This window comes from Eumetopias jubatus, unplaced genomic scaffold (genome assembly GCF_037043125.1).
Source record: "Eumetopias jubatus isolate StellerSeaLion01/CBP00866 unplaced genomic scaffold, mEumJub1_p1.0 scaffold_6, whole genome shotgun sequence".
Taxonomy (NCBI): domain Eukaryota; kingdom Metazoa; phylum Chordata; class Mammalia; order Carnivora; family Otariidae; genus Eumetopias; species Eumetopias jubatus.
The window spans coordinates 17,310,899-17,334,127 of record NW_028274812.1 but is presented as its reverse complement, the minus strand read 5'-3'; the positions used below and the strand labels follow the sequence as shown (position 1 = coordinate 17,334,127).

General features: G+C 37.7%; 1 protein-coding gene across 3 annotated transcripts in view; it reads left to right on the top strand.

Annotated features, from left to right (window-relative positions):
* Positions 1-4,308: 4,308 nt before the first annotated feature.
* The window catches only part of TAB2 (TGF-beta activated kinase 1 (MAP3K7) binding protein 2), a 90,507-nt gene continuing 71,586 nt past the window's right edge, over positions 4,309-23,229 (top strand). For all 3 annotated transcript variants that reach the window (XM_028103211.2, XM_088023844.1, XM_088023845.1), the window contains exon 1: positions 4,309-4,675. The gene's annotated coding sequence lies outside the window, so the exon portion shown is untranslated. The remainder of the gene's footprint in view (positions 4,676-23,229) is intronic.

Genomic DNA, 23,229 nt, shown 5'->3' with positions numbered 1-23,229 from the left:
CCCTTTCTTCAGAAGACTTCTCCTCTTCCTCTGGACATTATGACTTCGAGATATGATCATTGGGACTGCCATCTTGCTATTAGCCAGACAATGATGCCAACACCCAAGACATCAGAGCGGAGATGGAAAGAACTTGGTCTTTGGTGATATTATCAAGCTTCTGGATCTTTTAAACCTGAAGTCTACTCTAGTTTACAATATCCAAATTTACGAGATCTAAATTTCCTTATTGCTTAATCCATTTTAAATTGAGATTTGTTATATGCCAGGGAGAACATCCTTACTGATAGACCACTTTATATCAATTCTTCATTATCTCTAATTTGGGCTATTGCAGTGCTATGTGATTTTTATGCCTTCAAACCTAATCTGTTTCATACATCTGCTGCTAGATGAGCCTTCCTAATGAACTATTTGATCATGTCCTTGGTTTTCTCCAAAGACCTTTAGTAACTTCCTATTGCCTAGAGAATAGTTCAGACTCAGCAGCTCAGCGTTTGTGGTTTTATGCTTTCCATACCTCGTGTAACAGATACACAGAATTAAGCGCTATCCCTCAAATGTACCTCTCCCTTTCCTGCTTTTTTCCTGCTTTTCTTTCCCTGGAATACTCTTGTTCCACCTACTCCTGTCCATGTACAATTTTCTTCGTGAAGCTATCCCTTCCCTATTTCCACCCCCTGGAAAGTAATCTCTCCTTCCCCTAAACTTCTATGGTCTTTATTATTCCCTTGAATTGGTATTATTTATCTAGCATAATCTCTTCTACTATCAGTACTGTTCCATGGAATTTTCTGTGAAGATGGTTAATGAGCACTTAAAATGTGGTTAGTGCAACTGGTGGCCTGAATTTTTCATTTTGTTTCAATTAATTACTTTGAATATAAATAGCTACAAGTAGGTAGTGGCCGCTGTATCAGACAGCATAGTCCCAGACGAAAAGGCTCTTGAATGTAGCACAGGGGTTATGTCTCTTTTCTCTCTAATCACTACAAAGAGCATTGGAAAGGCACAGTATATTTTATTCTCTCTTATTTTCTCCACAGAGCTTTGTGGCCAATAGACACTGAATATTTATTAGATCGTTAAATTTGGAAATCACATTTACCAAATACGGTATATAAGTAAGCGTTCTGAACTATTTTTGTTCCAAATTCAAGTAGATTAAATAGGGGAGAAGGGTAAATTGGATGGACAAAACTCTCACCTGTTACTGAGATACAATGGCTCACCCATACTAAAAGGATCTATTTCTATTGACCTGTCTATCTTCCAACTTTACTCTCTTCATCAAGCAGAACTCTGCAGTTTAAAGCCCTTTGTTTTTGAAAACTTTTAATTTTGCAGTAATTTCAAACTTAGTGAGAAATTGCCAAGAACAGCACATAAACTTCCATATTCACCAGGTTTTTAAAATATTTAAATATTTCTTGGAATTTAAAAATACTCCTGCAGTTGCCCAGGGCTGGGGGAGGGGAGAGGGATTTAGTGTTTAGTTGGGTATAGGGTTTCAATGTTGCCAGATGAAAAAGTTTTACAACTCTGTTGTACAATAATGTGAATATACTTAACACTATTGAACTGCACACTTAAAAATGCTTAAGATGGTAAGTTTTATGTTATATGGTGTTTTTACCACACACACAGACAATACACTCCACCACCTTCAAGCACGAGAACAGTTAAACCATCTTTGAAAAATAAGTTATAATTCTATTACAGACCCCAAAAAAGAAAATATCTTTTATCCTCTGAATTATTCTTCCAGAAATCAATCTGTTTTGTGTTTTCAAATTCTTTTATTTTCAAATTCCCTATGGCTCATTTTAAATTCCTTATTTTATAAGGGAACCCCTTTTTCATCACATTCCAACCTCAATAGAAATAAAATTGATTCTTTAATAAAAATAATAACTTAGATTCACCAATCTTTAAATTTTTTTAAAAGATTTATGGTCTGTGTATGTGTATGGGAGACATGAGAGATATGTCTGTGTGCATGTGTGTGTTTGTGTGTGTGTGTGTGTGTGTGCGTAATTTCTTTTTTCTGAACCATTTGGGAGAAAATCCCATAATGTCCAATTACCATTTAATATTTCAGTATGTTTTCTCATGAATAAGGATATTCTCGGACATACCATATTCAGGAAATTTAACATTGATACAATAGTTTTATCTGCTCTGCAGTCCATATTCCAACTGCACCAATTATCCCAATAATGTCCTTTATAGCAATTTTCTGCTCCAGGAAAGGATCCAGTTTGGGGTCACATTTTGCATTTAATTGCTATGTTTCTTTAGTTTCATTTAATCTGCAGCTTTGTTTTGTTTTGTCTTTGATGACATTGACAATGTTTTAAGAATACAGACCAGTTATTTTATAAAACTTTCTTCTTTTGGGGTTTGTCTGATGCTTCCTCATAATTAGATCGAGGTTAAAGCTCTTCAATGTATGTTCACACCTATCATACTCATAAGTTTATAAAGCATTGTTTCTATTAAAATACATTTATTTCATTAAATAAGTTTCTAAAAGTATTTTTGTATAAAACACACAATTCTACTATTTCAAGACGTTGTTGGCTTTGTGCTTTTTAGTGGTTTCAAAGACCAGTGAAGTTTACTTAATAATAGATCCAATTTCTCTAAATTCATTTATTCAATTACTTTAACATTAAGTATGGAAGTAATTCATCAGACAGGACTACTAAAAGTATCAAGGTTTGGTGATTTTTTATTATCCACCAGTAAATAAATTAAAACTATAGCATTTCCTTTTTTTATTTCTACATCTCTTAATGATATCAACAGGAGAGAAAATACTTGAATTCTGATATTGTAAACAAGTACTTTTGGCTTTTGAAATGGTAAAGGTTTTGAGTTGGTTCTTTATTCCAAGATTACAAGTATTTTTAAATGATGAGTGGGGAAGAGAACTGGGAAAAGTCCCTTAACTGTATAGAAAGCTGTACGTCTTAAAAGATATTAAAAGAAATTTTCACTACAGCTATAGCGCTCATTCTGGAAACAAAAATAAAAATGGTCCTTCAGGATTTTTCTGGGGAATAAGTAAGAATTGTTTCAAGGAAGAAACTGGCAGGGATGTGGACATTTTGGACAGGGACAGAAAAATGCCGTAGTGTTTTGGACACCATGAAAGTACTAGAATCTTTAAATAAATATTTTACATTGTGAGAAATGTCTGAGTGTTAAACACGTTCCCCCCCACACACACACCAGGGGAAATTAAACAAATATTTCTTTAAGAAGATAGAAACAAGTCTCCCCTTCTCCCCCCAAGTTAAAGTGTCTTTGGCTCTGCTTCTAGGACTTCTAGGAACGTGCAATTAAAATAAAATCGAAACAACAAAACCCTTGCAGCATTTAGATTTTTTTTTTTTCCAAGCGCTCTAGAAAATTCAAAGTCCGACTCTTTTCAAGTCAAGTCTCGACGGTGGCAGTGCCGAGGCTTCCAGGACTTCTCCCACATACTCTATAGAGACGGGGCTCTGGCCCCGGTCACCTCCGTCAGCCGGCGGCCTCGGCGCCGCCGGGCTCCAAGGGGGTGTGTCCCGGCCCCACGGCAGCCGGACGCCGCCTCCGCCGCGGGCCCACCTGCTGCCCCCGGCGGCCCGGGCCCACGGGAGGCGCGGAGCGACCGTTGCGCCGGGGCCGTCCCCCCGGCCCCGAGCACGAGGCCCCCCCCGCCCCCCGGCGGGCGCAACCGCCCCGGAGCAGGTCCCGCCGCCCGCTTCCGGACGGGCCGTGCAGACGGAACTGGAGCTCCTTTCGCCTTTCAGCGCGAACTGCTACCGGCCCCCGTGGGTTGGGGGAATTTGCACTTTCTCCGCGCGCGCGCACGCACGCACACACGCACACACACACACACACACACACAGCCCTCCAGAGTATGGGAGGTCGGGAAAAAACGTAGGCTCCCGGGCCCTCCCCGAGCTCTTTGCGCCGGCGGCGGCCAGCGCCAATTCGCGTCGCGGAGCAGGGTTCTCCCTCCGGCCTTCGCTAGGCGGGCGTGGAGTCTGCGGGTGTCGGGGGAGGGGTGCAGGGCGGAGAAAGAGCATCCCCGCGCCGCCGCTGCGGCCGCCGCCGGCCGGCTGGGGGAGGCCTCGTCACAGCCGCCGCCTCAGCAGCGGCCGCAGATCTCGCGGTGTTTGCCGGCGGCTGTGCCGCCATATTGTGTGACAGTATTTTGATTTGCACTGGGCTGGCGGAGCCGCGGCGAGAGCGAGCGAGAGCTGGGGGGGTGGGGGGAGGGCAGGCGAGCGCGAGGGGGGTGGGGGCAGAGGGAGGTAAGGAGGCCGAGCGAGCCGGAGCCGAGGAGCGGGGAGCGGCGACGCCACCCAGCCAGCGTTTTTGATCTGCAGCAGCCGCCGGCGGGGCGACCCAGCCCGACCCCCTCTCCTCCCCTCCCCCTCAGCCACGAGCAGCGGCGGCAGCGGCCGGAGGGAGTTGGCGGCGGCGGCCGATCGGAGGGGCTGAGCGGGGAGGGAGGGAGGGCTGAGGTGTCCCCCCTGCCGGGTGGAATCGGAGGCGGCGGCGGCGCTGGCGGCAGCCGTGGTGGTGGAGGCGGCAGCGGCGACGGTGGAGACGGCTGCCCTAGTGGGAGAGGCGGCGGCGGCGGCCGAGGAGGAGGAGGGGGAAGCGGCGGCGGCGAAGGGTAAACGGACAGCACTGCCGGGCCTCGGCGGGATCCCCAGTCCCGGCTCTCCCCTCAGCTCCCCGCACCCCCCCCCTTTCGTCTGGAAGGGGCTCTGCTGACTCGCAGGGCCCTTGCGGGGCGTCCGTTTCTTCCTCTCACTCTTCCTCCCTCCGCCTCCTTCCTCCCCCAGTGGCGAAGCAGAGTGGGAGGCCCCCCAATTCCTCCCGACGGGGTGGGGGTGGGGAGCCTCGGGCCGGGCCTGGGCTCCGGGGAGTATGTGTGTAGGGGGAGGGGGGCATTCATTGGAGTCAGGAGCTGGGGAGAGCCCCGGGTAGGGGAGGGTGCCAGGGGGTGGGGAGGGCCCCTGCCTGCACCGGTGCCCCCGGCCCGCCCCTCAGGCATGTGTGAGATGGGGGTGGGGGAAAGGAAAACTTTTTGGGGAGCCGTGGTCCAGATAAAGGTGACTTAGCGAGGGTGTTGGGGAGAGAGACTGAAAGAGTTGTGTGGGGACGGGGGGAGAACTTCGTTCCCTTTGCAGTGTTGGTTTTCTGCAGCCTTCTTGAAATGGGGAGCAAGCCCCGCTGTGATTATGTGGCCCCCTCGATTTCACTGGATAATTCTAGTGTTCTGTCCATACGACCTCCAACCCTAAGATTGTGGTTGTAGCAGGGAGGCTGAAAGGGTCTGGATATTGCTGAACAGGTGACAGGTGTATCTTTCTGTTGCTGATGCTGTCGGATTGCTCGGGCAGAGTTGTATACCAAAGTCTCAGAGACCGTGTGAGTTTGTATTTATGTGTTTGGCCACGTTTCATTCCATATATAGTATATTTGGGATGTTAGGTTTCCATTCTTCAAGTCCGCTTAATTGTTGTGGAGAAATTCTTCAAATGTTTCTGATAAGAGGGGTTTCCAGGAGAGCGGAGGGAATTTGCAGCTTCACAGGGGTTTCTCAGTAGTTCATGAAATTCAGGTCCCCAATGCGAGGCTGTTTTCAAGAGCTTTTTATTCACTGGAAAGTTCTTGAACGCTAAGGTCGTATTCGAGGCAACAGTGAGGCAGTATAATTTTGCATCCATTTTGTCTGTTTTAGGTAAGTTTGTAAAGTGTCAAATTTTAGGGTCAGGTTGATTCACTTTATAAAAGGAACTGGTCTGTGCTTTAGCTCACTCAGAAGAGAATGTTGCTCATTATGCAATATCAGATTTGGCTGGGAATTTTGGTGGGCATGGAATAGAATTTTTGCTTTCAGTTTTTACAGTATTGACTGGTTGCCACACTTTTCTTCCTACAGTAGCAGAGTATTGGCACTCTTTTTTTGTGGCAGTGAAATAGTGATTGGTTTTAATAAACCCTGCAGTTTGAAACTTTAGTTTGAAAGCATTGCATTTTCTAATAAAGGAAGACATGCTTTTCATCTTATTGTATGTTTTGGCTGAGCACTTAAATTAGAAACAATGGAAGGAATTGTCAGATAAATGAGTTACAAATTAAATTAGGGCCAAGTTAGTTTAAAAGGGATCCTGAAGTATTTAAAAACGTGTATGAAACAAATATATTGAGTGATGGTACCATCAGTGTGTTAACAGGAAATAGAACAAAAATTCCAATGATTCAGAACTTCTGTTGGGGTTTTTTTTTTTTTTAACTCTAATCAGTTTCTAATATAGGGTCTTATGATTTAAATCTTTAAAGAATCAACTGAAAGTTGAATGTGTTCATTACATGAGTAGTCATTCACTGAATATACTCCATTATTTCATTTTTTCTCTTGGGTACATGGAATAACTTTCTGAGTTTAAAAGTATTTTCATAGGACACTGATGAACTGCAATTATTCACCCCTCTTTAGTGAACTGTCAAGTAGTAGAGTCTGTGCTTTTGTAACTCATTACGAAGTGGGTAAAGGGCACCCGGGTAGCTCAGTTGGTTAAGCGGCTGCCTTCGGCTCAGGTCATGATCCCAGGGTCTTGGGATCGGGTCCCACATCAGGCTCCCTGCTCAGTGGAGAGTCTGCTTCTCCCTCTCCCTCTGCCTGCCTCTCTGCCTGTTTGCGTTCTCTGTCAAATAAATAAAATCTTCAAAAAAAAAAAAAGTAAATGATGGGAGTCTCATCTGATAACCAGTTTCCTGAAAAATACATTTTGACTTAAATCAATCCTGTTTGATTGAAATAACATCTATATTTGGACCTCTCTTTAGTGGAAAGAAGGATTTGCCTTCAGCTGAGGATTGTTTTAAGATTTGCATACAATTATTACATCTAATGAAATGAGGCTTAAACTGTGCAGAGTTAGGTAGACACTGCCCAGATCCCCAGTTATGTTAATGAGTATTCCTTCGTTAGTATTAGTAATATGGGTAATTATCTTAACATGATACAAATAAAAGTTTATTCTATTTGTCATTTTCTCTGTAAGGAAAATTCTTTTCTCAAAATACTGTTCAGGATGAAATGTACACATATATCTGTGAACACGCTGTATTTTGAAAAAAGGTGTAATGTAGGTCCTTTACATGAAACTAAACATTACATGCCAAAAATTCCTTGAGGGATGTCTGAATTTTCTAAACATTTTTTAAGATACATAAATTGATTAAGACTAAATGTTTATTTTTTTAACAATCATCAACATACTTTAAGTGGGAATCTTTGTCTTTTATAGATCGTTTAGAAAAAAGTATCTGATAATCTTTCCAATATGTAAAGTTTGTAAATTAAACTGTAATTCAGAAAGGCTTCAATTCTGTTATATCTCTGCCTGGTCAGCCTCCCATGACCCAGAGAACAGTGGTAGCACTTTTCCTTTGTTTCACTTATGTCATCTTTATTTGATCCATCTGAGATTGGGACTGTCTGTAATAGAAGGATTTTGAGGTAATTACAGAGGCAAATGTGAAGATTGGGGCAAAATAGTAATGAGGAGAAGATAAAGGATTATTAGATGAACAGCTTTAGGTAGCTAGAAATATGTAGATGTGGGTAGTGGTGGCTGCCAGGCATAAGAAAATGATCATGCTGAACTGTACTAAGGAGATTTGCTCTGAATCTTTTGAAAGACTCTGACCATATGTATGTCATCTTATTTGAAGCCTTATGTATCAAGGGATGCCTGGGTGGCTCAGTTGGTTAAGCATCTGCCTGTGGCTCAGGTCATGATCCCAGGGTCCTCGGATTGAATCCCGCAGGGAGCCTGCTTCTCCCTCTGCCTGTCGCTCCCCCTGCTTGTGCTCTCTCTCTTTCTCTAACAAACAAAATCTTTATTAAAAAATGAAATAAACCTGTATCAAAGTGGTAAGGAAATTATGTGAAATTTAAATGTATGTACATATTATTTACCTTTGGCTCATATTTTGAAAACACTTTACAGTAGTTTAATATTTCATTTCTTATGATTCTGGTCCTATAAAATCAAGGACACTTGCTTAATCAGAAAGCTAGAAAACCTGAGAAAGTACTCCTAGGGTAGCTAGTATTGTACTTTCAGCATTCTCTTTTGTTGACCACTAAACCTGACTGTGATCTTGATGGAGTCATAGATTAAGAATGGCTTTCTTTTTCTTTGTTTTCTAAATATTCCATTCCTCAAAACACAGTGTTTAATACCAAGTAATACTACTGACCTTCTAGCATTAAATTTAAGCATTTCATTTAGACTTTTCACTCTGATTTTTATTGAGTCACTTTACAGAATATGCTTGGTTTCTAATTTCTTAATCCTCAGAAAAGGAATGAGCTACTGTTAAAAGCACAGTAAAAAGTGTCAGCTGACAAGTTGATATTTCAGGAGATCCAAGTCAGAATTGCCACAAACTAAAATCATAGATGTTAATATCAACAAAACATACCTATGAAAATAGATTAAAGTTTAGGCACTTAAAAGTGCATTTTTTCAAAATATGATTTATGTAGACCCCCCTTATCTCTTGATGCTTGATAAATTGCTGAATGTCTTTTCTATTTCCTTCTTAATATTTTTTATGTAAAATTTTAATCTATTGTATTTCTAATCATCTGTTTCAGTTCAAAATTTGGTTATCAAGGGAACGATGACTTTTTTTTGACCTTTAATAACTTAATATCTTTTTAGTGTTTCTTTCATAGTAAAGGAAAGAAAAAGACACTAACATGTACCAAATGCCTACTGGGCGCCAAGCTTTCATTCACTTCACAAATACATATTGAGCACTTACTATGTGCCAGAGACCTTTGCGATATTGGAGATGGCAGCAGTGACTGACATAGACAAAATTTCTGTCCTTTGTTTTGTTTACATTTAGTAGTGAAAAACAAATGAGTAAAATGTAGTATGTCTGGGATGAAAAAGTACTGTGGAGAAAAACAAAAATGGATTGGAGAATGGACATTGTTTATTTGCTGTTTTCAGAACTGACGGATACTATCCTTGATTTCAAAAACAAACTTACATAAGTTTTTTCTTTAAGAATATACTTTATAACTTGGGAACACAACTATGTTTGTACTTTAGCAGTGCACTGATAGATTCCTATTGTTAGTACTTCAGAAAACTGCTTTGCCCCTCAATAGAAAATCGAGTCCACGATCCTGGTTTTGCCACTGACCAGCTTTGTGATTTGCAGAGGATAACAATTTTGTAGCCTCTCTGAACTTGTTTTCTTCTCTCTAAAAGGAGTGTGATATCAGTAAGGGTGATGTGATTACAAATTATACATTTGTGTCAATTATCTGCTATATAGAAGGGTTTGGGTAAGTTGTAACATTTTTGTTTACTGCTTCTCAGAAAGTTCTGTCAAACATAGTTAAAGTTGGTGACCCTTCCAAGAAGCTCTCCTAACACTGTGGGTCATTGTTTAATATATATTTCACTTAAACTAAAACATTCTTGTCTGACAGCATAAGGTTAATTAAAATGCACCTGTAACTTAGCCACTAGTACTCTCTGGGAAATTGGTACACTTGCCTAGTCAATGTGGTATCAGGTATAAATCTACAGTGTTTTTCTGGTGACAACATTGTGACATAGCTTATTAAGGTTGACGAGCTGGATCTCAGCATCTTGACGAATACACACAATAGTGTATTAAGATTCCAATTTATGCAAATAGTTGTGAAACATTTAGTACAGCCTGGCATATTGTAAGCATTCGATAAATGTTTGCTCTTTTCATTATTTATTACTCCTTTGTTGTGTGAAGGGAGTAATCCAAAGAATTCACAAAGTATTAAGGAAAACTTTTACAAAGATAAAAGTGCAAATTGTTGATGAGTTTTTTTGAGGGGAGAGTAGCCAATCAAATTGAAGTATTTGTTTTTCATTTTTATTCTGGAAGATTACTAACTGAGCTTCTCAGAGACAGACCATGGCTTATTTTCATTTCAGTCTTGATCACCATATCTTCAGTGGTTGGTCTCTGCTTAAGAGCTCAAGAAATATTGTGTGTTAATTGTTGAATGGTTCTTAGTTTTTCTGTGTATCACAACTCATTTTGGTGGTAAGCCACTTCTGAGTTTGAAAAGTGACTACTGGGCTTAAGTCTTTGAATCTCTAGTATAAGCGCAGACTGAGGTGTCAGGCAAGGTCTCCTGAATGCCATTTTTTTTTTAATCTAACCAAAAATTTGAAAAATACCATAGAAATTGAAAGGAAGAAATCAGTTATTTGCAGCTAGATTGGCACATTTATTAACCTATTCCTATGCAGTTGTTGACATTCAAGTGAAAAAGTGAATAGCACTGTTTATAAAAAGAATAGAAAAAAAATTCATGCATAATTATATGCCCTTAACTGTTAAAAGATAAGTTTATTTTTCTCTTTAAGGCACTTTCAGTGAAACTATAGAATTATACTGGCTTTATGAATTAAATGGCTCAGTCACGTTGTTACATTCTTGTGATGTGGGGAATATTGGTGTTTTCACAGAAAAAACATCGCACCCCACCCTACTTTAACAGTAACCATTTTTCATATGTTTAAATCTTAGCATCAGCCAGCTTTTTCCTGTTCTGTGGCAAGTTATCCTCTGCCTAATAAATAGTAATTTTAGCTTTCTTAAAACCTAAGATTTCCTCAAGTTCTAAGACATGCAGTCATTTATATAAAATATTTCTTGGCTTTTTAAAAAATGTTCTTCAAAGGTATATAGGAGCAAATTGCTTTATATTCAAATTTGATGTGTTACAATACTGTTTTAGAAATGAGATAGAAATACATACAATTGAGTATTTCTGATATTCTTGTGGGGTTTTTTTTGCTTGTCTTGAACTGTAACAACCTACCACTAAAAAGGAATATTCCTACAGAGTGTCAGTTTGAGTGGCTTCAGAAAGAAAGTCTGATTTATCCAGAAACAGGGAGAACATAGATGAGGGCATTGTAAGAATTTATAGTATTTTAATTGTGTTGTTAAAGAAAGTGGTATCATTGCTTCACTTAAGAAAAAAACAGTCCTAGTATAAGTCACAGAAGTCAGATAATAGAGGTTGGGAAAGTCCTGCAGAGAAAGAGACAGGAGAGAAGCAAGAGTAATGTAGAATTTAACAAAGATTTTGGTGGAAATATATGAATGCTGGTTGTAACCAATAAATTATTCAAAAGAATTAATCCATCAAAGTGTGTGATGCCTGCAACCGGTCCCCCCACCCAGTCTTGCCAAAACAGTAAGTCAAAGCAATGCCACATTCCTAGATATATGACAGAGATTAGTGCTACCAGCAGAGTCTTGAACATTTCTGGGGGGTAGTTCTGACCATTTAACTTGCCTGTTTGGCTGGTGCAGAAGACAGGTTCTGGGAGAATGACAGCAAATTACTGCCCCCTCCCCAAAAAAAGTGTGTGAAAGAGTCCTTTTGATTACTAAATTCTACTTATTCCCTAGTTTATTAACCATACTTCTATCTGAATTAATAGATAATATTATTTTGAGTTTTAGCTTAAAGTTTTACTCTTAACACTTATATTAAGGAAAATTTCTTTTGGCCTATCTTAATGTTAACCTTTTAGGTGTTAGCAAAACTGAGCACGTCACAGGTTTGCTTCTTGTCATTTTGCCCGCTGGGCAGGCAGAGATACTGCCTGTTTCATCAGTATAGAGCCAATGGCAGTTCAGTGAATGATTTTCCTTTCCCTATCAATGAGAGAAAATCCTTGCCAATACAAACAAAAACTTGAAATCAGCAACTTGACCTTGCAGAGAACATGGTTCTCACACCAGGCAAGTTTTGCTTAGTCAGACAAATCAACAAAAACAGTAATTCTGATTTGAACTGGAGAAAGAGGAGATGAGGGGAGTTTACTTAGTTTTAATTCTGTTAGCAACTGAAGAAAATGTTACTTTTTGATTTTGAGTTGATCTCTCTTGTCAACTTGTCAGTCTCTACCCCTTTAACTAAATATCTTAAGATTACCATGGTGAGGTTCACTGAGGCTTAGTAAGAAAAGACCTGGGCTTTTTAAAGTCAGATGAGCCTAAGTTCAACTGCTGGGTTGTATTGCTGGCTATAAATATGCGACCTTAGATTAATCACTCAAACTCTTTGAGCCTAGGACTTTTCTTTAGAAAAATAATGTATACTAATACATGTCTTGAATGGTAGTTTTAACTACATTATCTGTATTTCTTATGTTAGTACTGTACTGACATGGAACCTAGTAGGCATCAATAAATAGTCAAAATGCAAAATATATCCTATGGTATCCTGTGCTTTTCAAGGTAGCTTTTCTTCCCTGTAACTTTTTCATGTTAGCTTCATATTGAGCACCTTCTGTTTAGTCAACTTTAATTTTTTGAAGTATTAATCTTTCAAATAGAACAGGCAAATTCTTGTAGTTACATTAGACATATAGCTTAAATAATTAGAAGTAATTTTACATTTGGAATTTTGCTTTGTTAGGTTTTTCCTTCGGGGCACTTATTTTTCCTCAACAAATAGAATGAAAAGGAAATAATTTCTCCTACTGTTTAATTTACTGTTACTCTTTAGACCAAGGATGAAATAAACAAAGCATCATCATTTTTTAATCACAAAATAAACATGTGACTTCTTTGTATTTTCCTTACCCTTTCCTGTGAAGAAGCCTACATTTTCAATTTGAAAGTAGTCCATGCTCATAATTAAGTTCTTTCTAATTAGAAAATTGGCATGGATCATATTTGAAAACACCTTAAATATGAGGTTAAATATAATACCATAAAACTGATGCTGCTTTATGTAAAATGATCTTTGTACCTTTTCTGTTTTAAGTTCCTACTTAATATTTTTTTAGTTACTTTGATAATACTCTTCTGTGTCTGTATTTCACATTCAAAAGGAATATAGTGCTAATTTTCCCGATGTTTATTACTGGATTAACTGTGATTTTTTTGCTTTGATTTTTCCTAAATGTTTTTTATCTTAATCTATTGAGTGAATTAATGTGAATGTTGTAGAATATTTTGCTCTACTAGTTAGTATTAAGTGCTATCTGCATAAATAATATTTTAACATATTAATAAACACCATTTGTTTATCAATCACCCAGTAAACCTCAGAACTTTTCCTGATATTATAAGTAATACAAATAACATTACTAAAATGTAAATCCAGCTGCTGTGGTTACAGTTAAACAGTATGAATGAATGAATAAAAGGTATGTTTAGAACATTTTGTAGTGTGTATATGAAATCTCTAACCCTAGAGGTAATAAATACACTTTACTTTTACACGCATGCAGTTTTTGTGCAGTCTGTATAATAAAGCCAGAAGCACAAAGAATAATGGAAACCTAGCCATTAATCATTAGATAGATAACATTGCAGAGAGGATTATAGAGTATAGGTCTTTTCAGTATTGTTTCTATAGCTAAATAGTTTTTCTTTTAGCAAAGTCAATATGTAGTGTGTAGGATTATTTATATACTTTTTGTGTTCCTCAAAGACCATTTTTGTTTTCCTCAAATACCATTATTTTAAAAATTTAACATATTTTCAGAACCTTTCAGGTGGGTCACCTAATGCTAGTAATAATTAGGTCAGCAAATTAACTTTGCTTTTTTGCCCTTTGCAACAGAGTTCATCTTACATGTAGCAGATCAATAATTCCATAAGAATTTAAATTGAAGAAATCTACCTTTAAAAATTCAAATCTATGGTATAGAGATAAGACACTTGCTTCCATATTCTCGACTTTCTATGGGCAGTCCTGTCTCATACTAGCATTTCCTGATCATAGGTTTTTACTGGTGCTAAGTCATCTCTAGAAAATAGTTCTAGAGAAGACAGTAATATAGGCAAAAAAAAAAAACCTCATTTTTTGAAAGGAATTCAGAACATAACGTATGTTCCATTTTAATCCATTGAGCACAGATTGTATAGTTGCAATTAGTGACCTGATAAACATGAACTGAAGCAGATGTATGTAGGCATCACCGTTAAGTAGTTGCTAGAATTGAAGAGAAAAAGTACTTGAGATAACCTAAGATATTATTGTCAAACAAAAGTTGGTGGAAATACAGATACTAAGAGCAACTTGCTGTTTACCTTGTAACTAGCATTTACCTAAATGGTACTTAACTAAGTACTGTTTGCCACTTTATGATGATTTTCTAAGGAAATGGAAAAATAAACTTCCATTTGCATGTGGACAATTCTGCTTTTTTACATAGGAAAATGTATTCACATGTATGGTTAAGCTTGCCAGCTTGTCTTTTCCTTCCTTCTTCCTTTCTTTCTTTGAGGTTTGTTTTTTTTTTATTTTTTGGTGTTTTTTTTGTTTGTTTTTTTCTTTTTCATGGTTTTTGTAGGTGAAGTAGTTGGTCAGCCTGAGTGAGACATCCTCATTCTCTTCAGGAGATTTTCCCCTCATGAACAATGGCATGAATTTACAGGATTGCTGTTCAGAGCCATTCCTATAGGTCTGCAAGTGGAACAAGAAGTACTTTTGAGGAAGGTAGCTGGTTCATGGGAAAATTGAACTGGTGATCTTAGCCAAACCAAGCTACAGGATTAGTACTTCAACTTTTATAGGCTGTCACGTGATCAGAGACAGAAAGACACTCCACAGAATCTGTTTCAGATGCCTTCTATGACACACCTGTGCAGAATAGTTGGCTAACCCAGGGAATCTTGCCTGACTCATTCTCCCACTGTGTCTCATTTCTTCATTGTTTATTAGTCAACCTGAGTCACTTATCCAATAGTTTTGACTTAGTTTTGAGTTTCTTCTATGTGCTAGGTACTTTGCTAGGTGACAGAGATGGAAAGATGAATAAGATATAGAGGTTTGCCTTCAATAGACATGTATACAAGCTAATACGCTGTTCTGTAACAAATACAATGGTAGTGTTAAACATAAAACCCTTCAGGAATCTGTAGGAGGAGTGTTTGACTCAGTGAAGGATAAAGGGATACAACAATGAAATCTTCATAGGAAAGGTGATGCTTAATCTGAGCGTATGTCAGACAAGGAATACAAGCTGGGTGAAGAGAGGCCATTTCTGTCAAGAGAAAACATGTATGAAGGATGGAGGGAGGAGAGTCCCCACACCTTTAGTAACTGAGTAGTTTCACCATGCATAGGCACTAGTGAGGGGTTAGTAGGAAATGAGATGGAAAATTAGAAGACAGAGCATGAAAATACCTGTATGCTCTGTAAGGTAGATTTGCCTTAGTCTAAAATGATGGAAGGCAAGTGCTTAAATTTACATTCTAAAAAGATATTTCTGGCTGTAGTGTACAGAATATTTAGAAAAGAGCCAGGCTTGGAAGGGAGGGGCAGGCCTTATAACTACGTATTTGGATAAGGAACTGGATTAATGAATTAAGGCAATGATTAAAGAGAGGAGTAAGTAATGAATTTGAAAAGAGAATACTGAGTGTGAAGTAAAACAAGGTAACGGTCACACATGCCCTGGCTTGAGTACCTGAGTGCATAGTGTAATGCCTGCTGTTCACCAGCGTAGTAACATACTAGGGCAAGAACAGGTGAGAAATACGTTTGAGTTCTTTTTGTTCATTTCAAGGTTCCTACGGAGAGAAAAGAGAAGGAAGATACCACTTTATTGGGGAAAGACTGGGAAGACTTCTCTAATTAGATGACATTTGAGTAGGTACCTGATGATGTGATAAAGGGAAAGAGCTTTTCAAAGAGGCAGTAGCAAGTGCAGAGGCCTTTAGGTGGGGGCATACTTGCCATGTTCCAAGAGCAAGGCAGCCACCGTAGTTGGAGCTGAGAGAGAAGGGAAGGGTAGATGAGATCCAAGGATGCGTTTCATGTAGTGTCTTTAGATTGTAATACCAAGAGTTTAAATTTTACTCAGGATGTGATAGGAAGCCCTGAAGGGTTTTAAGTAAGACGTGATCTATTTGCCTTTTTTCCCCTCATTTTTTAGAACATGTTTATTTGTTCACATTGTGTATGTATGGCTGTATATCATTTATCATATGTAAGATTGGTGTAGCCATCGCAGTCAGGATATAGAACTAGAACTGTTCCACCACCATAAAGAAACTCCTTTGTGTTACCCTTACATAGTTATACCTTTTCCCCAAGTTATACCTTTTCCCCAACCTTAACCCCTGGCAACCACTGATCTGTTCTCAATCACTATAATTTTGGTGCTTCAAGAGTGTTATATAAATGGAATCATCCATTATATTATCTTTTGAGATTTTTTTTTTTACTCAGCATTATGCTCTTGATCCATCCAAGTTAATGTGTGTATCAGTAGTTGATTTCTATTTTAATGCCAAAGAAGTATACCATTGTATGGATCTACCACAGTTTGTTTAACCATTGACTGATAGAAGGACTTTTGAGTTTCTAGTTTATAAAAATAAAACTCTACAGGTTTTTGTGAAAATACGTTTTCATCTCTAGAGTAAGTCCCCAGGAGTGCATTTGCTGGGTTGTGTGGTAAATACATGTTTACCTTTATAAGAAACTGCCACTTTTCCACATTGGCTATGCCATTTTACATTCCCATTAGCAATATATGAAAGATCCAGTTTCTCTACATCCTTACCAGTATTTGGTATTGTCAGTATTTTTTATTTCAGAAATTCTATGTTTGTAGTGGCATCTCATCAAAGCATCAGTTTGCATCTCCTTAATGGTAAATGATTTTGAACATATTTTCATGTACTTTGCTCTCTATATATCCTCTGCAGTAAAGTGTCTGTTAAGTCTTTTGCTCATATTTTAATGGGATTTTGTTTTCTTCTTGTTTAATCTAGCGAGTTCTTTAAATATTCTGGATACAAATGCTTTGTCAAGTATATGATTTGTAAATACTTTCTCCTGGTCTGTGGCTTATCTTTTTTTGTGTGTGTGTGGCTTATCTTTTTATCTTCTTGGTTGACCTTTGCAGAACAAAAAAAATTAATCTTGATGAAGTCGAACGTATCCTTTTTCCTTTTGTGGTTTGTGCCTTTGTTGTCAAGGCTAAGAACTCGTTGCTTAACCTTAGATCCCAAATTTTCTTCTCTTAAGTTTTCTGAAACCTTTACATTTTGGATATATAGATCTATGACCCATTTTGACTTAATTTTTGTTTAAGATGTAGTTTTTTCTTCAAGAATTTTATTTTTAACAAAAGATTTTATTTATTTGAGAGAGAGAGAGCACACAAGCAGGGGGAGGGGGAGGGGCAGAGGGAGAAGCAGACTCCCCACTGAGCAAGGAGCCTGATGTGGGACTTGGTCCCAGGACCCCAGGGTCATGACCTGAGCCGAAGGCAGATGCTTAACCAAAGCAACTGAGCCACCCAGGCGCCCCTAAGATGAAGTTTAGATTCAGGTTCATTTTTGTCTGTAGATGTACAGGTTGTTCCAACACCGTTTGTTGAAAAATTATATCCTTCCTCCATTGAATTGCTTTTGTACCTGTGTCAAAAATCAGATGGTTGTATTTGTAAGGGTCTATTTCTGGATTCTCTGTTCCGTTCCATTGATCTTTGTGTCTGTCCCTCCATCAGTAACTATCTTGATTACTGTCACTATATATAGTAAGTCTTAAAATCAGATGGTAAAATTCCTCCAGTTTAATTTGCCTTTTTTCAAATTTTTTTTAGCTATTCCAGTTCCTTTCCATGTAAAATTTATAAAATTTTACAAAAATCCTGCCAAAAATCCTGGGATTTTGGTCGGAACACCATTAAATCTATAGATCAATTTGAAGAAAATTTGCATTTTTACTTTGTTGAGTCTTTCAATCTGTGAACACAGTATATCCTCACATCTAGGTGGTCTTTGATTTCTTTCATCAGCATTGTGTAGGCATAATAGAGAAGTCAAGGATGACTCCTCTAAGATTTTTGGCCCAAGCAATTGGAACTATGGAGTCACTGTTTACTGAATTGGAGGAGACAGTGAAGTAGCAGGTTTGGGCAGTCAAGAGTTTGTTTTTGGACATGTTAACTTGAAACCTTGTACATGTTTTGTTGGACTTATACCTATGTACATATTTTTGGAGCATTTATAAATGACAGTGTTTTTAACTTTGTTTCTAGTTGTCCATTGCTAGTTTATAACAGATTGATTTCTGTCAGTTGACCTTGTTTCCTTAGACCTTGGTAAACTACACAATTTTAGAAGTTTTTTTTTTTGTAGATTCCATGGGTTTTCTGATGTGTATGTGAATAGAGGCAGTTTTATTTCTTCTTTCCAAGCTGTGTGCCTTTTATTTGCTTTTCTTGTCTTACTGCTCTGACTAGTACTTCCAGTACTGTGTTTAATAGGAGTAGTGAGATCAGACAACCTTGTCTTGTGCCTGATCTTAGAGGTAATGCATTCAGTCTTTCACCATTAAGTGTATGTTAGCCGTAGGTTTTTTGTGGATGCTGTTTATCAGATTGAGAAAGTTTCTATTTCAAGAATTTTTATCACGACTGGCTATTGAATTTTATAAAGTGCTCTTTCTCCATCAATTAGTAGGATCATATGTTTCTTCGTTAAACTGTTAAACTGATGGTAACTTTTCTTTCTAAAGATTCACTGAGGCCTGCTGTGTGGAATAAACTATGGGAGTGGGGCAAATTATAAGCAGGGAAGCCATATTGGAAATTATTACAGTAGTCCAAATGAAAGATGATAGTGGCTTGGACCAGGGTAGTAACAGGAAAGGGTGAGAAGAGGTCAGATTTTGGATATGTTTCAAGCCTTGTGTGGGCAGGAATTGGTGATGAATTGGATCTGAGGCATCAAAGAGAAATCAAGGATGACTCCTAAGATTTTTGGCCCAAGCAATTGGAACTATGGAGTCGCTGTTTACTGAATTGGAGGAGACAGTGAAGTAGCAGGTTTGGGCTGGGCAGTCAAGAGTTTGTTTTTGGACATATTAACTTGAAAGGCCTATTAGACTTGTAAATATCAAGTAAGTGATTCGGTATACAAAATAGAATTCCAGCAAGAGATCCAGGCTAGAAATAGAAATTTGAGAGTTATCAGTTGAGTTGATGTATGAGAAATTTATAGTCATATTTATTAAAAACTGTACCTGTAACCTTTTTCTTTTCACTGTCATCTAAGGTTTATTAGCAAAATGCCATATTTTCCTACCACATGAAGAATTTTTACCAAGTTTCAGTTTGGATTGGTTCTATTTATCAGCCTACTGTTGTGTGTCTGATGTTATTATGTGATTGGGATATTTATTTCCTGTAACAATGTATTTAACCATGCTTATTTGATAGGAAGATGACTGTAATAGTCATAGTGTAGACACATGTGTCTTACTTATTTTCAGAGGTTTGTCCTGAACCTTTATAAAAGGAAATACTTCTGTGTGTATTGTGAAAAAGATTTGACACTATTATTTAAATGCCTTATAGGCTTTCTGTGGCAATATTTCTCTTATAGGTAAAAACAGGACAGCCAGAGAGACAGATCAAAAACAAAAATTGAAAACAGGGATGCAAAATAGCTAGCAAGGAAGAGACTTCGATTACTGACTTAGACCCAAGAATAAATCGGTAAAGGGGAGAGGGTGAGCCTCAAATTACAGAACTGGTAAAAAGACAGATCTTCTGGGTTCCATTCAGATGTTTACTTCATATAAAGGTATTTCAGAAAATACTTCTTAAATGTCACAGTCTTTTCTGTTGTAACTAATTAACTTAATAATATTTTCTTATCGATAACATGTATTTCTAGCACTTTGTTTTAGTTCCTCTATTGTAGAATTTACCATATTGTGTTATAATATTCTGTTTACTTTTCAGTTTCTCCCACTAAATACAAGTTTTTACAGCCTTAGTACAGTGCCTTGGCACTTAAGCTTTCTGTAAGTATTTGTGAATGAATAAGTGAATACGCATACACACTACTAAAGTTCAGAGCTAACCTTGCTTGCTTTTGAAAGTAAATGAGTTTTTGAGGTTCCAGAGTATGGGTTATGGTCATATGTCTCTTCCAAGTACCACATTTTGAGTTGATGCTTTCAAATGAACGTTATACTCCTACAGAATGCACATAGCAACAATACTAACTAAGTTAGTGAGGCACAAATTTGCCTATTATTATCTGTTCTTCTTTTCCTTGTGGTAATGGATTTATGCAAAAATCATCTCAATTTTGGCCCAGACTTCTTGTATTGAATGGGGCACAGATTGCGAACAGTAGGCTGAGCTTAGAATGTAACCCAAAGTAGCATGTCTCATAGGAAATTCCCTGCATACATTTTTAAAAATCTGTCTTTTCCTAGTCCTTCTCCCCATTTCCAGGTAGATGGTAGATTTATAGGCCAACTTTCTCTTCAGTAATAATTATACTTTCAAAAGCATTAGGATATTTATTTTTGCAGTGATATATTTTATTTCCAGATCCATAGTGTGTTTGTACATGTATGTGTATATATATGTGTGTATGTATGTATCTATATATACATATATATGTCATGTTAGTTCATAACAAATTAATAAATTTTATAGGAGGAAGCTTTCTCTGATATTGTTGATGCAATAATAAGTGCTTAATAAATGTTACCTGTTTATAGAAAATTTTTATAAATTACCCAAAAAATTATTTTCCAAAAAATATTAAAACAATATTCTACAATCATTATTGTTATGCTTATTTTCATTTGGCTTTCTTGACCCCACTCCTTCCTGAATTTTATCTAACTCTTCTGACTCTTTTGTTGTAAGTTCTTGGTCTTCAAGTCTCTTTTCCTGGTTAGCACGTTTTCCATAATTCCCTAGGTTGGTGTCACCACCTTCTACTGAAACTCAATACTGTATAATTCTACAAAGCCTGTTAACTTCTCTTGGGGAGGAATGTGAGTAATTCAGTTATGTTTTAAGAGCTAGAAAGTTTGTTACCACTATGAAATAGAGCTTAGCAAGGTCTAAGAATAGAATAAGCCATCAGATATAAGAGACTGTTGTGTTACTGTGATTGTCCAGGTATCAGACACCTGAACAAGGACATTGCGGATATAGAGAAGGGTATGAATGCAAGAAATATTTGTGGGAGTAATCAGTGGAACTTCGCTATTGATTGTATATAGGGAGGAAAACAATTGAAGACCCTGAAATTGCCAGCTTCAGAATCATGCTGTTATTAATAATTGACATAGAGGTACATTATTGGGTGGAAGGCAGTGGGCTAAGTTTTGGACGGGATAACTGTGGGTGCCTAGTATGGCACTGTCAGTCTATTAGTTTTACTTGCTCCAGTCCTTCCACACCTGGCTCTTGCTAGTCTTTGCCTTCACTCACCGTGCATTCTAATACTATTGGTCTAAGAACTTCCCTTTAGGAAAAGTAAGTTCTTTTTGGTTATAATCAACAAGAGAAATTGTAATGTATGGAAAGCAATTCCTTGTTTCCTACCCACATTCCCATTATCCTCATCTTTTGACCCTTCCCTCCAATGAAAAAATTACTTAGAATGATATTTACCACCATCACTACTACCACCTCACCCCACATCCACGCAACCTCTGGGATATCGGTACATAAGTTTTTATATTTTTTGAAATAAATGAGTCAGCTTGGTAGAGATCTTTGAAGAAAAGCAAAACTTTATGAAGTGTTTGTGAATAAAACATTAATCAATGAGTAGAGTAACACCTCTTTCATCTGGTTTCATTAGGTAATAAATACACTACATAAGATAATTGAAACTTAACCCAAAATATTTTTATAGATTTTATGTACAGAGATTTTTATATTACTTAAATATACACTACATAGTTTTACTTATATATGTGTGTGTGTATACATTTAATAGCTCTAAATATGGTTCTTTATAATGTTTTATATGATTTACTACCTTCTGAAATAGGGAACATTTCCCTTGCTCCACACTTAACCTGTTCTGAAAGATAGGAATAGCTTTTTGTTTCAGAGCTTCAGAATAAGAGTCAGGAGCCCTAGGTTCTAGTCCAAGGTCTAACAGTAAATTCCTATGTGAGATACTTTGTTTTTTTACCATTGAATCTGTGGAATCTGGAATAGTGCCTGGCATGTAGTAGGTGCTTAGCAGATATTTTTGAAACAAATCATTGTTTTATGTCTACTTTAGCACTCCTTTTCTGATTTATTACTTGGACTTCATTACTACTTAGTAAATAAGCTTCTGAGTTTTTAATATAATAGGGGTATCTAGATTTTTATTGAAGTGAAGTATTAAACTTAATTTATGTTGTCTTTTAGCTGCTTAGTGGAATTTTTGGCCTTCTTGATGTATTTTCTTGTATACTTAAATTTGTCAAGCAAATGATCTAATACTCAATTTATTGAGAATAGTTTCCTTACTGAGTACATTCTGTGTGCCTTTATTATATGTAAGCAGTGTCTTATTTACAAGGATATATCCTTATTACAAGGATATATCCCATGTCCCCAGGGATCTTATAACCTAGAAAAAGAGACACAAGTGAAACTGTAAGAGAAAAATGTTGGATCGTGAAGCGTTGACCCACAGGTACAGTGGGAGTTCTAGGAATAGAGTGATCCATGTCGGCTGAAACAGTAGCAAAAGAATTCAAGAAGGAGATGAAACTTGAATTGGTTTTGGAGAGTAGTTAAGATTTTGATAAGCATCAAGATGGAGAAATGACATTCTAAGCCAGGGCAGTAGCATAATCAGGAAAGAAAGCTTGGTTAAACATGTTCAGACAAGCCTGACAGGATTCCTATGGGTGTGAGGACTAGTGGGAAATGAAAGTAGATGGACTTAGTATGAGTTTTATTCTAGGCTCCATGAAACTAAAAGGGTCTGAGGATAGAATTTAACGGAATCCCTCTGTTAAGGTGAGAAAGAAAAAAAAAACCCGCGTCTTTATGTTTTCACTAACAGGAACCTGTAACTGAAACTTAGCATTTCCTTCTACTGACAGTCCCTATTTAAAATGGTTCAACTTAAAATTTTTCAACTTTCTGTTGGTTGAAATGAGACACGCATTCAACAGAAATAATACTTCAAATTTTGAATTTAGATCTTTTCCTTGGCTAGCAATATGCAGTACCGGACTCTTTTGTATGCTGGGCAGCGGCAGCAACCCACAGCCCCCAGTCAGCCACAAAATCATGAGGGTGAACAACCAATATGCTTACAAAACCATTCTGCTCCCAAACAACCATTCAGTTTTTCACAATTCAGTACACTATTCAA